Raw genomic sequence first — 16,869 nt, forward strand, 5'->3', positions numbered from 1 at the left:
CTGGAGGCTCGGGGCCAAAACAAGTCAGATAAAAACCCTAACGTAAGCCTGCCGTGTGTGTGTGTGTGTGTGTAAACCCTCACATGCATAAAGAGAAGGAAAGAGATGAAGGTTCAAACTATTGAAAACAACAACTAATGTGCAGCTCAGACTCACCTGATCCTTCATAAACACATCAGTATAAGTCTATGCTGCTGTTCCCACAAACACAATCTGTAACTTTAATTGCAACGTGCATCTTAATTTGAACGCAGAAGCAAACACTGGCCCAGTTGTGTCGTTTCAAACGTTGCTGAAGGACACACATTTCTTTCTGTTCGCACATTTAATTATATCTTTTACAAAACTATAAGGACGACAGCCACTGAGCACGACGTCTCTGCTGCCAGGTCCTGCATAAAAACGGCGTTTGACGACTCCCAACGAATGACGACGTTTCTGTGTCAGTTTCTGTGCGATTTCTTGGCTGAGCATCAGTGAAAAATCTGATACCTCACCCACCAGCTTTCATCTGTCATCCAAGCCAGGTTTTGTGTATGCAGCTCAACCCTAAATAGCACAAAGACGTACTGGTGCGAGGGAATACTGTGTGTGTCTGTCCTGCTTTTTTAAACACACAATCACTTTTTTTTTTCCCCAGACATGAAACCTGTGCACTCTTATTTTTTTTTTGCGAGGAACTGAAAGGGGAGCTGTGTTCACTCCTGAGATGGCAAAGTGAAGACAGGCAGTGTGCCGGCTGCAGTTCTCATTTCAACTCAGACAAACAGTCGAGAAAAAGAAATAGTCAGACGAAATATATACTGCTGATAGAAGTCATGCTGCCCTCCTCATATCCTGATAGGAGTCGTGCTCTTTCCTCCTTCCGCCCTGATGTTTCTCCTCTCAACACCGTATCCCCTCTGCACGTCCTCCCTCCCTTCATCAGTGCATTTCTGTGACTGATACATGGAATAAAGCCAATGTCCAAAAGCACAAATCTACTTACAACATTTTTTTTTCTTGTGGTGTCGTTTAAGTTGCCACTGAACCACAAAATAATCTCATAAAACGAAGGGGTTACTTTCCGTCTCTTCTCTGCAATGTCGACTAGTCCGTGAGCTAATTATCGAAATGCAATGGGCAGAAATGCACAGTGAGTTGTTGTCAGTGAAGTAACCACATTCAAAAGCCACAACAACATTGTTGCTACACTGCAAAAAATGTGTCGAGAGCTTTTTTTTCCCTGTGAGAATGTACGACGAGAAGTTTTTTTCTTCTCACTAACTGGAGCCGGTGCCTCTAAAAGGATCTTTCTGTACTTTGCTTTGTTCTCGCACCTCAAGAAACAAGAGCTGCAAACCAGCCAATAAGCCAGAGAGCTGATATAAGAACTCCCCATCGAATAAAAACACAGCAGCAGCAAATGATTTTCTCAATAGCTCCCACAAGACTGAAGAGCACAGGGAGGGATGGAGAGGTAGAGAGAGGGGTGTGGGTGAGGATGAAATGCAAAAGGGGGAGAGGGAGGAAGAGAGAGAGAGAGAGGAGATTGCGCAACAGTGTGGGAGACAGAGGGGGAGAGAGGTGGCGAGTGAGAGGGAGAGATTATTGCCTGCTTGAGAACAGCAATCTTGAGCTGTGCCATGAATACCAAAGACTGTACAGCTCCACAGTCAACGCCTCTCTCTCTCTCTCTCTCTCTCTCTCTCTCTCTCTCTCTCTCTCTGCTCCCTCATTGGAAACGCAGCGGAATTGCAGCTGCCCAAACTAATATCTCACTTACAGACGACGCACCAGCGGCTCAGAGCTTCATCCACGCACACACACACGAGCCAATTATTAACATCACACCAGCAGAGACTCATCCAGCGTGGACGCATACGGTTTCAGCAGATGCCCCCCTGCAACAATTAAAAATACCTAATGTGGCCCCTATAGGTGACGATACGCAGAGCGCACGAGCTTAATTGAGTGCAGAATAAGCCCAGAGGCAAGTATGTGAGCTGTATGCATTTTTCATGCAGGTTCACCGGCACTGGCGCACTCGGAAAAGGGCAAGGACGCAGCTCCGGCTGAAGTATTCAAATGGACTGAATACTAAACCGTATGAGGAATCTGTGGGGATTCGCGTTTCGAGATCTGAGATTCACAAAGCGACGCTGAACGCTGTGGAGAGAGGGGTCCACGTGATGGACGAGGAAAGGACGCAAGACTAGGAGAGAAAGGAACAGAAAGAGAAATAGATGAGTCGGGGTGGATCATTTAGACTGTAGGGCAGATTTCATGCGCTCAACAGGAGATGGACAATGCGTAAAATCGATTTCTGGCACCAAAGGGCCAAAATAAATGCAAATAAATCTCTCACTCCGCAAAGTAACTTGTGTTAATCCATGTGGCTCCGTTGGCTGAACGTGTGAATTCCATGGATGAAGTGATTTGACCGTTAAACGTCCTCACACACGCGTTGGGAGACTGATCCAAAAGTTGAGCGTCGCCGTTACGCGGAGGCACGGGGACGGCGAAACCGGAGCCTGCACCGAGATCGACCACCATACGTGGCCAGACATACACACACATACACACGCACGGTCAAACGCGCACACAAATGCACGGTTGCAGACGCACACGAACCCAGCACTCTCTCCGCCAGTATCCAGACACATACGCGCTTGAGTCGTGAATAACACTGGCTGCGTTATATGGACAAACCGCAGAAATCCAACCGTCATCCTGCGGCTCCAGGGAGCAGATAAAGTCCGCTGTGTTACCAGCGAGCAGCACAACAAACACACAACATGCAGGTCTTCTGGATTTGGTGACAGACGCTGGTGCGCAACGACTCTGAGGGGATTTCGCACCTTGCTCCTTATTCACTGAAACATCCTCCTCTCACTGGGAACTTTTGAACGGCTGTGTACGCAGGGAACCGCACATGCAGCACACTGAGTGATGCTTTCATCCAAAGTGCCACCACCACCACCACCACCACCTCCACCAGCATCCCCGAGAACCGAGACACTTCCCCCCCCCGCTCTCCCTCTCTCTATCTCGCCTGCTCCGCAAAGCCTCCGCACAGAGAGGCGCACGGAGAGCGAGCACAGCGAGGAACAGACCCAGGGGCAGAGGGAGGATGGACGCAGCTGTGAGGAGGTGACAACGGCAAAAAACATACTAAACTCGACCGGTGCTTACCTTGGAAGTGAGGGAGTCCGTGCGCAGCCAAGGGAATTTCCCCCAATACATACAAGCCAGAGGAAAACGCTCACTTCTTCCAACTAGTATTGCTTCTTACATGAGATGTCCAACACATCCACTTATGGAAACCCCAGTTTCTTTCTGTTTGTGTGCGCCTGGAGGAGAAGAGGGAATAAAAAGTCGGTTCTCCTTGGAGCATAAAATGTTCTTTTATCCACTGGAGCGCACAGGCACACACCAAAAAAATAAACCAAACCAAGCAAAGAGGAATAAAAAGAGAGATAAACAGTGCGTCTGGATAAGGCTCCGAGTTTGATGTGATGAAGAGGGGTGAGGAGGAGGTTGGTGGAGGTGGGTGTTGGGAGAGAAGAGAGGGAAATCACCGTAGCATTCCTCCCCTCCTTCGGGTATCAAATCCGGTGAGCAGTCTGCGCCGTTTATCCGTCCTCCCTCCAAGAGCCTCGGAAACGGTGTGAGGGAAGAAGTGAGGGAGAGATGGACGTGCGCGCAGCGGCAGCAGCAGGCAGAGAGGGAGGGAGAGAGAGAGAGAGAGAGGGGAGGGAGGGAGAGAGATGTCGCTGCCGATGGAGGGCGTTGGAAACTAGAGTAACCCTCTCTCCTCTCTTTCTATTCTCTTCTGCTTTCTTACAGTTAGAATCATATTTTTTTTTAATCATCACGTTAATATTGTGCATTTTTAATATTTGGGCTTATTGGATTGTGTCACCACAGAAGACAAATAAGACAAAATGCAACAACCCACTTTTTATTTCTTTGCACAATTGTGATGAAGCAGTGAAGCTGCAGCAGGAAAATACAAATGCATTAATTGAAATTCATGGAGATGATGAGTTATAGACATGGTTCCCTCTGTGTCACTGCAGGCTGCTTCACATCAGGAGCTGGAAACAGGAACCCTCTGCAGGGGTGGGGGGGTGGGGGGGGGTAAATGAATGCAACAGTTGCTCGCTCCTCATTGGCTGAGACCCCCGGGCAAGAGTTAGACTCTCGCAGGCAGCCAATCAGAGGCGAGGAGCAGGGAGAGGAGGGGAGGAGCAGCTGTGGGAGACCCTTTTTCTGAGAGGTGATTGGCTGAATAAAAAAAGTCACATTTAAAATAGTGCATCTCCTTCAAAGAAAGAGGAAGGAAATCAAAGATTAAATATAATGAAGTGTGGTGGTGAGACAGCAGATGGTTCATGACTCACGCGGCTACATTTAGAAAATAATCCAGTTAACTTTTCATTCATTCATGTGTCGGCTTCTTAAACAATTGACTCACGAATCCTATGAAAACCTCCGACAGTGTCCGACATTAATTATCCACTCTTCGTCAGGGTAGACGTAGATCTGTTTTTCCATTTGACTTGTAAATGTTTGTATGGCTCAGGCAGTAGAGCGGGTTGTCCACTCACCAAAAAGTTGGTGGTTTGATCCCTGGCTCCTCCAGGATGCATAGCAAAGTGTCCTTGGTCAGAGATGTACACATATTCCGTTATTATATATTCCTGATTTTCAGTTAATGCATGTGTGTAGGATGTATAAGCACAAAGCCTTTAAACAGTAGCTAGTTACACTATAGTTATTGAAGTTGGACTTTAAAACACTAAATGATTGTTTCCCACAGCTGTAAATTTATGGTTTAATTTGCTGTTTACTCAAAAATTGCAGCTTTTGTCTCTGAACAACATCTGGATCCACATCTTTGTCCTTTATATGAGGTAATATAATATTTATAGTGACCCCAAATGCAACTACATTGAAAATATCAGCATGCCTACTTTCAAATAGAATGAAGGGGAGTCTGCTGCTGCTGATTAAAGGGTCACATTTTGTTTTTTATGTTTCATATCGGATGAATTTCGAGGGAATTAATAAGTCTTTTTATGTGAGGTTTGAAAATGTCTGATATCGTCCTTGTTCGACAGCCGTGGACAGCCGTGGCTTTCAACCAGTGGGGAACAGTAGATGATGGCATTCCGCACGTCTTTATTACTTTGGTTCCAAAACGACATAATTAGATTTAGATAAAGGGCAGGTTGTCAAATGTGATTAGAGATATTTTTGGCCACGAGGAACAACTGCAGCCCTTTCTGCACAATCGCTTTATTTCAAATAGTGAATTAACAAATATTAGCTGGACCGGGCCACACGATAGTGTCCCTGCAAGGTCATAGTGAAGCTGCCCCGTCCCCCTTTTTCTGGAAGAAGCTGGTACGTTCTGGTTTAATTGCAAAGCTCCTTCATAAATAATCAGGCAGTTTGTTTGATGGTTTGTCAGAGAGCAGTCGAGTGAGCTGATTAGTTGTTCTGGTCAAGACAGAAATTTACAGTTTGCTAACGTGAGATTAATGAGACGTATTTCTTAAAATCTTGTTTTTATCTTTCATCTCCGTAAAGATCTTTGATTCTGATCACCGTCGGCTCACGAGCATCAATTTTTAAACACGCATCATCACCCTGTCATGACACATGTATGTAGAAAAGATGTGAAGTCATGCCTCTCTCATGCAGTTTTAATGCCGCGTCTTCACAGTTGCTTTGTCGGGGTCATGGGTAAATCTGAAAATGAAATAGACGTGACTTGTCATGGCTTCGTTACGTTCGCTTTATAAGTTAACTTTCATTTTACTCTGCATATTTTCAATAACTTTGGAATATAAGAGAAAACCGAGCAATTTGAATGAGAAGATGTTTCTCTTGGAACCTTTTGACCACGAGCTTGCTCGTCAAACCTTCAAGCGATCACTGGCCCTCAGCAGACACCACTCATTTACATCCTCACGTGCCACAAGGAGCATTTGAAACTGAAACATTGCACATCACGGCAGAATGTCAGGAACACTTTGTGTGCGGTGGCCACAATGAGAAGCCTGCAGTCCTGCGCTGTAAACATTTAGCTGAGGCAGCAGGTCTCTGAGGTCTGGAATCGAAAGACGATTCTTTCGTTGTACACGCTGACCCACAAACCCCAAACAGAGAGGGTAGGGTATGTACAATCATGAGCTCGGCCACCCACAGGATATACACACACACACACACACACACACACACACACACACAATATATACGTGCATGCAAGGAAGTATGAAAAAAACGGCAGAAACAGAAGCTAAAATCAATGTAAACATGAAGAAACAGACTGAGGAGAGGAAGAGAAACGATAAGAGAGATTTTCTCCTCTTCACCTCGTGGACATCGTTGCTCACTTATAAAGTATTAACACATTTTACTGCAGGCGCACAGGCAACACATACAGGCAGCACTATTTTAGACAACTGTGTGAGTGTGTGTGTGTGAGTGTGAGTGTGAGTGTGAGTGAGAGGAAACAAATCAGCAGCAAAAAATAACATTGTGTGACCAACTTTAACAAAACAGTTGTATCGATAAAACACAAATCAATAATTTAATTATTAACAAGTTACATTAACTGCTAAGTTTAATTTGAAAGTTACCAACTGAATCTTTTTTTAAGTTGTGTTGCGTGCACTTTCTTTCTCAGCCTCAGTTTGTCTGTTAGCTGTGGACTGACTGAACGACCGGACCCGAGCCTCGTTTACCTTCTGATGCTGTGAACGGTTCGACCTTCTGACCGAATACGTCTGCACATATTGAAACGTGCATGTATGTGTTTTCATAGCAGCTTATAAAGTAGAACGAGCTCGACTCTCCTCTGTGCATCAAACCTTCTGGTGAAGCGCTCCAACTGAACTCGTCCTCCTGTGACTGAACCGCTTCAACGCCGTTAATCCGTTGATCTTTGTCACCTATCGATCAGGGAGCACATTGGAATCCAATTGATTGATCGGCCGCATGTCAATACTGTCATCAAGCCGTGGATTTATGTTTGTATTTGCCGGTTAACAGTTAACGCATCGGGCCTCTTCTCCTCGTGTCCAGAGACAACTGTCCTCTTCTTTTTGCTTTTTAAAATCTCTGGGTGAATTGCATTTTAATAATATTGTTAAGGATTTGAATAAAAGCACTAGCCACTGTGAGCAAGGTGCTATGATGCAGAGTAGTTTACAAAAAATTATGTGCACTTGAAATGATAAAACTCTCACTCACAAAATCATTGATTGCATAAATGTCTAACTGACTATTATTACTACAGCTTTTAAAATAGAGGCTTTGCTTCAGGAAAATTCTTGTATTTCTGAGAAAGAAATTTGTGTTCTTCTAATAAACAGCCATGAATCTTGAATCATAGTGTTTGTCTTTCACCACTTCCTCCCGTAACCTAGAAACGAGACAAAATATCCCGGATACAAACGCTGCCATTAAACAACTTGAACCCACTAACATGGAGGAGGTGGTATTTAAGGAGCCGCCATGTCACAGTCTTTGCTTTTCAGTAATATATAGTTCTTTGCATTTCATTGACTTCCTGCTCACAACTCAGTCCCCTTACATGTGCACTATATACATCCCGCGGGGCGGAGGGTGAGAAAACTGTGTATTTTCCTGATGTCGCAGCAGGTGTCGTTTTCACAGTTTGCGTTGTTGATAAAAACCTGGTAGGTCACTGTTTTTCTCGTAAAAAGGGCGACCAACTCCCGGAGGGACACCGATAACACAGTCCCAGTTTGTTGAGCGACCTCAAATAATATCCTATACCCCACTCTTCAGGGTTTTTTTCTACCAGACAGAAAAATAAGCTTTCAGATTCCTCCTGCCTCATCATAGTTTAAACAATCTGTTCCACGCCGGCTCTGCTTTGATTTCCGTACACTCCGCAGATAGAAGCAAACTTCTCGCTGCTTTCAAATTACATTTTCAGGATAATATACCAGCTCCAGTCTTTGCTGTTTGATGTGGAGAGCAGCCAATTCATTTTAAACAAAAAAACACACGCACATATCGCCGCCTTCGTTCTCGTGTTTTGGTTTTGTGTGGCGAGGCTGCCTGAGTGGCTACGCGGGGATTATGGACGAGGCTTTTAAGGGCAGGGTTGTTTGTTTTAGCTTGAGCCTGAAGGATACCAGGGGCTTTACGGGGATAAAACGAGTGGGGGCACATGTTTCATTTGAGTCCTTTAACCTGTCTTATATTTCCCCTTTCCCTCCTTCCTTGTCTATTTTCCATTTAACCCCACTGTCTCTGTGCATTAACCCTCTCTCCTTCCCACTGTGCTCACTTAATTGAGGGCTGCAGTGACCAATCAGTGGCCCAGGATTATGGCACAGGCTCCGGTAATTGAATTTTGGCTGTGGGCGCAGAGCGGGAGCTATGGGGGGGGGGTGGGTTAGGGAGCTGGGACCATCGAGGAGGGATAGAGAATGGCACAGGGATTGGGTTTCATTTGGACAGCTAGAAAAACAGGGGAAACCGAAAAGTTGAGAAATGATGCCTGGTAGAAAAGAAAAATAAACATCCATCCATCTTTACCTATTCATTCTGTCTCAGGCTGATAACCGGTCCGTGGACCTTCTACCCCCCCGAATGAAACTGAAAAAGAAATGTTCTGAAATCAGAGTGACACGGAGAGGAAGCCGAGACCGAGAGAATTAGTGAGGCGAAGATAGAGAATTAGAGCGAGAGATCTGGAGATGAAGAGACGTGGAGAGAGAGAGAGAGAACAGAGAGCAGCCTTGTGTATGAGTTAGCAGTGAGGAGCAGAGCTGCATAGCAATCACTTGTTTGCTTTACTCAGCGAGACAACGCTAAACATCAGCTCACCTCCTATTTCACCCGAGCCCCAAATACGTGCGTCTCAGCGTCGGCGGCAGACTCAAGTTTATACATTCGAGTGACGGAGGTAAAGAGGAAAGAGAGAGAGAAGAGGCTTTTGGCTTATAGCCTCTTTTATTAAAACATGTCCGAAATTCAAGAGGAGGGAGGTGGACGTTAGAGGAAAGTTCATGCAGCTTGTTTTGGAGACGCTGTGCACAGGTGGGCGGTGAAATTAAAACAGGGAGGATGTCGCTGTAGTGGCTGGAGTTTTAGAAAATATGGTTAAAAATTGGAAGAGAGAAGCTGCAGAAATAAAGGCAGGCACCGCATTTTAAAAATAAAAAATATATATAATTGAAGTTTCCGCTACAGCTTCACATCACACTGCTGTTGTAGCCGGGCCGTCTGCCAAGAATAAAGGGAAACAGGGGACATGGGTTTTCTATGGTTTTGATACGAGGAGACTTGTTGTAAGATTGGAACGATGTGGTTCGGTACCATGCGTTTCTTTTCTGGGGGAGTAGGTGCTTTTGGCCCGGGGCCATCTAACAACCCTGCACACAGACAGGTTGACAGTATGTCAGCTCGTTTGGTTCAGTGTAACTTTGATCTTTGACATTACACGCTGCTGCGGTCAGCCTCTTTCTTGTGTGGGTCAATTAGAAGTATTACCTTCACGTTCTGACACCTTCATTAGGCAGAGTTTGCAGATTGCCTCATTAACGTTCTCAGGTTTCCGTCTGGCGTCGATGTTAAATCTGAAATATTGACAAATCGGCGCTTTTTGCTTTTTTGGCTTTGACACCAAAGCCTTGATGTCAACGCTCCTCCCGTCACGTGATCAAACTCTACTCAACGCTACTCTGCGTGGAACAGGCTCTCAGAATCAGAAGTTATCGCCAAGCAGGTTTACTCATGCAAGGACGAGTAAAGTATAAAGAGAAAGAAACACGAAGAGAAAGGATTGTGCAATAAAAGTAGAAGTTAATTGTGCAATGAAAGATTATCTCTGATTGCACGTTTCTGCTTTCTGCTGTTTCCAGGCCAATGCTTTCTGACTTAAACAGCGGGAACCTTCCCGTGCAATTTACATATGTGTATGCACAGATCTCAGCATTTTCACAATGGCACTTTAGAGACGTAATTATTCCAAATGACACAGTGTGCGCCACATCCGGATAAGAGTTCTTACAGGAATGTGAAAGTGTTGCACAAGATTTCCTGCCCAGCGTTGGTTTTTCCGACAACATAAAGCTGACGCACGCACACACACACACACACACACACACACACACACACACACACACACAGAGCAAGCAAAGCGAAGCACGCCACATCATACAAAATGGCCTCCTCCCACACTCACCAGACATGGAAGATTAGGCCTCTGACAATATATTGACGATTGGATTTAACAGTATAAGTATCATTCTGTGCATCTCGATTCTCCCTCTCTTCTTCTTCTCTTTATCTGTTCCCTCTCTCCATCTAACTGTGGTGCCCCCCTCCCCCCCACCCCCATCTCACATACACAACATGCCCTTTACCACTTTCTACCTCAATTCATTCACATTAGAAAGTATCGACGGGAGTTTTCTGCTGTCCCTTAGATTTCCCTGCACAAAAATAAAAAACTTTTATCCCGGATCCAGAACGTCTGTGTCCTGATTGCGTTCAGGAATCACTTCTAACAGCATTTCACTCTTTAAACCTCGTGCTCAGCTGCTTAGTTTATGCTTTTTAGTTTATTTTCAGTTGTTCCATCTCTCAGAAAAGGTCAACTTGTTTTTAAAAATACTTCCTTGATCGTGCAAGTCGATGGGGAAACTAAACATTTGTCTGAACTTGGTGCAAACATTTTCCAATATGAGCGAGTTGCCAACTCTTAATTCTTGCTGATACGTGTCACGTCCTTGGAACATGACAGAGAAAATTTGGCAGAGCTTTGCCAAACAGACCTTGATGAATGGACCTTGGTGTTGATGTTGTGCTTGCTGCTTCTTTTTTTTTTTTTTAGAGACAACACATTCATTACAACGTCTCTGCTGCACTAACAGAGAGTCTGATTTGAATCCAAACAGGGACTCGAATCTGCTCAATCTCATCTCTGTCACCGCAGCAAGCGATGAAACACAACAAGGTTCATGTGGCAAATGTCATTTCACCCCCTTGTTTTAACCGGGATAACAAAAATCAACACAAACAGCTGCTGACATCTGGTTTGTATCTTGTGTGAAAGGCTCCAATCAGCATTAATTCACAGATTCAAATGACACCGCACCGGGCAGAATTATTTATTGGCTCCAACTCTGAGCAGCAGTGATGTAAATATGACAAACGAGTGCACAGGCAAGTTTATCTGCTTTTCAGTGCTTTGATGTCTGTCAGGGCAAATATACCAACTACCCACCAGAGTACTGTGTACTGAGTACTGTGAGACAGAAACACACATCTACCTACACACTCCCTGTAAAACTCTGCACACACCATGGATGGATGGACGGTTAGATAGATGGATGGATGGATGGATGGATGGATAGATGGATAGATAGATTGATGGATGGATGGATGGATGGATGGATGGATGGATAGATGGATAGATGGATAGATAGATTGATGGATGGATGGATGGATGGATGGATGGATAGATAACTGAAATCCCTGTGTTACAGCTGCAAGGTCTCAGGCACAAAATACACCAAAGCTACAAAACATACAAATATATGAAGTAACTCCACAACTATACAAAATATGAGGAATAAAAACTATATAGAATGTATATAACAGTGAATAAATAAACATTACAATGACCATGGTAATGGTTCTGGACATGCAAACTAGCTTTATTTAGCTTTGTTTGAAAACCCTTGTGCAGTATTTTGAGACAAACATTCAACTTCTGATATTGCATTTTGCTGTGTCACCCAGTTCAGCTGGTGGTGAGCAAATTTGCTTTTCAGGCATTTTCAGCTGACGATGTAAATCACTCCAGATAAGTGCAAGTCAGTATTTATGAATCCCACCATCACAAATAAAGGTTCGGGCTCAGACCTTTAGACACTCTTCCCTTGAAGGAAGACATTTTTTCTTCATCAATAAATAACAAGATGCTAAATTCAAACTTTGCAGCAATTGCCAACGCTGGTGAGTCAGATCCGAAACTCATGCAGAGCTGCAACTCAGCTGCCTCACGCCCACAGGTCTTGTGTCGAGCTCTCAGTCAATGAGTTCGACGGTGAAATGTGTGTTTTGGTTTTCAATGGGGGGGACGGGGGGGTGCAACACTTTGTTTTCGTAGAGATTTGAGATCCCTTTTAAAAACAGCAAAGGTAATTAAGGATTAAATCCCCTTCTCCAGCTGTAAACACACGGATGTGAAACTCAAATTGATGCTGTTTTTGTTTGAAAGTTCATTTTAATTGTTGCATCCTCATTATAACAGTTTTTATTCCGGCACCTCCCTCCTCTTATTTCATACAAAGCAGATCAGAATCAGAATCAGAAAAGCTTTTATTCCCAAGTAAGTTTACACATACATGGAATTAGTTTCGATGTTGTTGGTGCATGTCAGACATCTCTAAATATAACAAGATAAAAAAAAGAAAATCAAGTATGTTTTTTGAAGGTAGAAAATGAGAAATAAGACGAGCAGTACAGCTCTACAGATTGTCCCCTCAGTTTAGTTTCATGTGTTCCACGAGGTCGGTGAACGTGTCAGAGCCTCCCATGTTTCCTGAGTGTGTTTGTCTTGTATGTCGCCGGCTAATGTGTGAAAAACACCACTTTTTTCTGGAGCCCCCCCCCCCCCGCTGAGAGCTGGCTAAATAGGTTACACACAAACACTCCAGTGTTTTTCTTGCATCTCATCTCTCAGCAGGACTCCTCTCCTCGTCCATCTCCTGTCACCATCTTATCCCTCACTGACTGAGTGCAGCACGCCTGCTTATGTTTGTGTATTAGAGAGTGATAATGAAAATGAGAGTAAACACAGATACTCTGATACCTCTCCCTGTTACTGTCCATCAGAGCTGCGACTCTTAAATCCTTCACACCTCCTGCTTCTTCCTTTGTTTGCTTGTACACGGTCGCTTCATCAACACTCAGTTCTCATCAAGTTATATCCTTTCTTTTCCACAACATGCTTTATTTTCCATCTCCCTACTCACATTCTCCCATCGGCCCAGGTTTAGTGGGTAAACACAGGTTTGTTCGATGTCACGAACTCAAAACATGAAGCACTCTCTCACGGCACGTTTCCATCACGGCAGATTTAAGCCGACCAGTTTGGATCGCATCATATATTCTCAGTAAGCATCATCGTGGTTTTTGGAGTCGGTGTTTTGACCTCCTGCTGAATGCTCGCCCAGCATTCGCTCTCTTTTCACTCTGTTGTTGGTCTCTACCAACTTCTGAGTGGGGACATCTGAGTTTTTGGCAGTTAAACGTTTCAGTGTGTTCACCATCTGCATGGTCTCTGTGTCTGTCTGCTGCTCAGTGTTGAGCAAGCAGTGCACAGCGGGGTTTCAGAGATTCTCTCCAATCTTCTCTGTCTTTTCGATCTTTCATTTTGAGAGCTTTATTTATTAAAGCCTCAGATTTTGCAAAGCTTTGCCTCAGAATCCTTCCCTCTCTCTCTCTCAAATAGTCGGTGCTTGCATGCAAATTTGCTCCAGCTCGAGATTGCGCCTCGACATCCTGTTGCTTGCACCAGGATATCCAAGTGTAGACAACAGAATAAACTGTTGCTTTCACCGAAATCCTTGTGTGTCTCCTCCTTGCTCCACATGCTGCTTCTGTGCAAACTCAGATTTCTGCTGTTTAGCTCTAGCAGGACGTAATTGCACAGTGGTTTCGGTTGTCATGGAGATAAAAAAATAAATAAAATCCCTATTTAAATGTAGCTGAAGCAAGTTTTTGCGATGAGGACATTCATCATCTCTGAAGAGGCAACGTGGCAAGCACCGAAAACTTCTGTGGCAAATGTCTGCACATGCAAAAACAGAAAGAGGAAAACCTCCTGATCCAACACCACGGTTTTGTTTATTCTTTAATTAGACGATTGCGGCTTTATCAAGAAGGGCCTCGGTGTGGGAGGCCACGGGAGCGAATAATTAATGAGGTGATGAATCAGACGGATGCTCGGAGGTTCACATCTAGAGCAAATAGCAGCAAGACGCCAGCAAATTACACCCGCTCACACTCTGACAGAACACACAGCCTTATTAAGAGTAACAAACAGCAAGACAGCTCAGGGTCAAAATCAACACTTACACTCGGAAGAGAGGGAAGAGAGGGAAGAGGGGAGGAACAATGTGAGGGAGAGGAAAAGACTGAGGCAGAAATAAAAGACGGACGACGGGATATTTAATGAAACTACTTTCTTTTGAGGATATCTCGAATGTTACACGTTTTCATTTGCATATATCCCAGTGTTTGCAATTGTTTATGTGCTTGTATGTGTTGTAATCTCAGCACATGTATAATTCAGTGGAGGAGCGTTATCTCCTCGGCTCGTAACCAATCAGTTGCATCCAGGGAAAAATTGGAAGATTAAAATTTAATGTGTGAATATGACAGAATGTCTGTCTGTCTTTGTGTCTTCAGAGAAAAGAGGAAAACAAGTGGGGGAGCTGGAAAAGGTGTCAAATATTTGCCGCACAATGTGAAACGAGAGAAAATTATCTCTCTCTATCAGCTTTATGTTAATGTTCATGGTTTTTTAAATTTGAACTTAAGCTCGATTCACTCACATTTTAAGGCGTCAGGGTAACTTACTTTTCTGATCGAATTTAAGACTAGAATGGAACTCTTAAAACCACATTTCAATTCACTAGATCTGGATTTTTATTTGCATCTGCACCAGATTGGACACATTTATAGATGTCAGATGTAAAAAATTCAGATTTTTCAGGTGTTGAAAAAATTCAGGTTCTTGCTCAAAGGATCTAAAATAAAAAAGCTTCTGTACTTTAGAAACTTAGAAAACATTAGCATTCCTTTAATTTAACACAACTAACATTTAGTTTAGTCCCAGCGGACGTCAGTTGATCACCAGCTCAAATGACTCAAACGAGAGAACAAATTAAATGAACTACAATGAATCTTTGAGGTTCAGAGCATCCAAACTGACGGCGTCGTGTTGAGACCTCTGAAGAATCCATCGAAGTCTCTTGAGCGTTTCTGGTTTTCAGGTGATCAGTAATCTATTATGGATTCTTCTTTTAATAACAACGCTTCAACCGCGGCTTCAGCTCACTTCAGTGAACGTGTGTGTCCCTCTGGGTGACAATTAGCTCACAACAAGCGCTCGTATTTCAGGCTCAGGGGACAATTAGCGAGCGGTGAGTTAGAGATCATAACACAACCACCCACTGTGGAATTGGTTGAGTTATGAAGCTGCCATGTGGATCCTCATGAGCTCTCTCTCTCTCTCTCTGACACACACATGCACATAAATAAGTGTATAAATAAAACCGGGGAAGTCGGGTACATGAGCCGGCTACAGGCCAATGATCAGATGACAGGCCAATGTAAAATCATTAGAGAGACTTCCTCTGTAGCCCCCCCCCCCCACCCCCGGGAGTGCTTTATTAAATGTGTAAAGAAAATGTGTGGGGTTTGACTTGTGCGTTTTTATTAAATTTAACATAAAGCTCATCTTTGAGTTGATAACATCTGTAAAACGCAGAATATCCCAGCGCTGCAGAGATGATCAGCATTCACCCGAGTGACTGTGAGAAAATGTCAGACGGCCCCTGCTGAAGGTGAAATGCCACAGTTGCATGGATGTCAAATGGAAAATTGAATGAGTAGTTGATATATATATATTTTTTTAAACCTCTTGTGGTTCGAGAGAAAGAGATTTTTCTGATGTGTTTTACCTGAAGTTCGTCTTTTCAAGAAGAAGTTGTACATGTGTGAGTCAGACAGACACACAATCATCAGAAGCAGATGGGGGAAGAATGCCAGAGTGATGATTTCCAAAAAAAAAACATGATGAATCCGTTAACCTTTCAGGAACAAGATTGTATAATAAAGAATGTAATAAAAGTAATTCAGCCACACGTCCCGTGGCTGCTCATAGGAAACTAAGAACAGCGTGTTGACAGGAATTTAATTCATTTCAAACACATCTTACGGCAGAAAACACAATTTCACAGCAGTTTCTTCTTTTAAATGAACACAGTGTTTGGTTTTACAGATTCTGGCATTGAAAGTACAGCGTTGTGTCCGCTGCTGCAGCTCGTGTGTTGACGAGGTGTCTCAGGAGCTTCAGGAGCTTCAGGAGCTTCAGGAGCACTGGTTTCCATCGGGAAGAGTTTGGGCTTTTTTAACTTTGCAGAATTTATACTTCCACAAAAAACCTACTCGAGGAGAGTTACTGAAAAAGTGTCACACATCTACATGTTGGTGTTACAGGACTATTCAACGTCTACTCTGCTCGCTGCACTTAAACACCGGCCTTTTGTCCTCGACCGGCTCCTGCACATTTGTCTGCTAACATTTCTGTTTTTCTTACCCGCATGCAGACTTTGGAAGTTATGGATTGCTCGCTCCTCCACCGGCGGCACCGGGAGCCCTCAAGCCTCCCGCAGCGAGCTTTGATTGCACTTATCTGGTGTCTGCAGTGTGCCACAGACGGATTTTCCCCTTCATTTCACACTGCCTCAACACCTCCATGCAAACAAAAATGAAACTCCTAACATGTAAAAGTCTGTATCTTATCTTTAAGATTACCACTGCTGGCGTTTTTAATGGGATTGATTGGGACTGCAGATACGAGACAGGGTGAGGGGTGTGTTTGTTTTGTTGTTGAGTTTAAATGCCAACAGTTTTCATCAGTTGCTCGAGTTGCTTTTGTTTTATTCCCATAATTTGTTTGTTTTGACCTCTGCGGTTTGTCGGTCGTGTTACAACCAGAAATCATTGTTCATGTTTGCATCCCTGAGAAATCACAGCCGAGTTCAGATTGTCTTTTTTGCTGTTGTCGTTCAGATTTCTTTGAACAAGTTGCTGTTC

At 43.9% G+C, this 16,869-nt stretch overlaps 1 protein-coding gene across 1 annotated transcript in view; it reads right to left on the reverse strand.

The window, feature by feature from the left end:
- cdh11 (cadherin 11, type 2, OB-cadherin (osteoblast)) overlaps nucleotides 1-3,662 on the reverse strand; it is a 76,738-nt gene extending 73,076 nt beyond the window's left edge. Inside the window, exon 1 of the mRNA XM_069539258.1 lies at nucleotides 3,175-3,662. The gene's annotated coding sequence lies outside the window, so the exon portion shown is untranslated. The remainder of the gene's footprint in view (nucleotides 1-3,174) is intronic.
- Between the last annotated feature and the right edge of the window lie 13,207 nt (nucleotides 3,663-16,869).

Source organism: Paralichthys olivaceus, chromosome 14 (assembly GCF_024713975.1).
Source record: "Paralichthys olivaceus isolate ysfri-2021 chromosome 14, ASM2471397v2, whole genome shotgun sequence".
Lineage (NCBI taxonomy): Eukaryota > Metazoa > Chordata > Actinopteri > Pleuronectiformes > Paralichthyidae > Paralichthys > Paralichthys olivaceus.